Genomic DNA, 1,585 nt, shown 5'->3' on the forward strand with positions numbered 1-1,585 from the left:
CATATATTGTGTCAATTTATCATTCTATAATGTCATGGCACTATGTGCCTTCATTCTTACCACCGATCGTACTTCATGAAAGAATAATTAAAAGGTGTACAAATATTCCTTGTGCATGGCATAACTCTTTATGACTTTCCTTCTCACTGTAGCCACTTGACCAATGAGCTATTGTTTCACCCCTTTTTCATTTTTATCGAGGAAATATCCCTTAACATCTCTCATCCACAAGAATATCGAGTTACGACTCCCTCAATACTTAAATTTACAAACCTCAATTTAATCATATTAACCATTATAGTGCCCGCCATGACGGTTGCAAAACCAAAAATACATTCCTGTTCAAGGTCTCATCCTTAACTTAACTTAATTAACAAACTTATTGTTGGTCCTTATCCATCGACCTCACTTCCAAATTTCACTACCATATCTATGATTATCATTCTACCGAATGAATAAGCTCTAGCGATCTTATTAATCTCGCTTCATTAACCATTGTTAAAAGGATTTTAGAGCTAAACGCTTCTAATGAAAAGTTGACAAGGCAACTTACCAAGAACTTGCCTCACATTGTCAAGCCTCAACCTTCGTATTCATAGTATGATAACTGATTTACATTTAACTTTATTCATTAATACAGCTTATCACCATCATCCATCATATTGACAATAACTTTGTCATGGTTTAGCTCCATTCACAAGCCACTAATGGCTATCATAAATCAATCCCTAACCTAAGCTTAATATTCTCATGTCACGCACATATATCTTTCTTTTACTAGCAATCCAACTTTATCAGGTAGGTTATCTTTTCTTCCAATCACAATCATAGTTTTGTACATATATAAGCCTTTATCAAGGCATCCATTTCCTTCGGGCATCTTGCCCTCGAATTCCTCTCTATATGTCTCGCATTCTAGGTGGCATCTCTTACCTAGATGGGAGCAACACCAAATCAATCCATATTATACTTTGAAAAAAAGGTTGCTTACTAAATGACCATGGTACCCATGTAGTTTCTTGTCTGCGACTTCTACTGCGTAGTCACAAATCGAGGGCAAAACTCTGCATAAGACCTTACTACTCCGCTGATGGACATGAGAATCCTAGTACTCGACTAAACCTAGAGCTCTGATACCAATACTGTAACGACCGCTCCTCGATCACTACCAGCGTCCGAGTCTCGCTGGAGAGCTCGTCAAGTCTCGAACAAGCCTTACTTAAAATGTTAGTCATTACCTCATATTCATACTATCAGTCTCAGAAAATTTCCTTGAACCATAAAACTCTTTGTAATCAGAATTGAACAATAGTCTTTATAAATTGAATAAACCTTTATTCCACATAATTGTAAAAATAATACATCATGACTTATAATCTCCAAATGTACAATTGTATTGACACAGTTGTTTACTTTCAAAACAATTTACACTATGACAACTCGACCTCTAACAGTGAAGCGACTCGGAATAAAGTGCTATGAGATGCCTTTACCCATCCGCGGTGGACTGAAATTGCCGATGAATGCACGCTAGGCTGATCACTATCTACAAAAAGGAAATAAGGGGGGTGAGTCTCACAGACTC

This window comes from Theobroma umbraticum, unplaced genomic scaffold (genome assembly GCF_002168275.2).
Source record: "Theobroma umbraticum cultivar Fairchild unplaced genomic scaffold, ASM216827v3 scaffold_77.0, whole genome shotgun sequence".
NCBI classification, from domain to species: domain Eukaryota; kingdom Viridiplantae; phylum Streptophyta; class Magnoliopsida; order Malvales; family Malvaceae; genus Theobroma; species Theobroma umbraticum.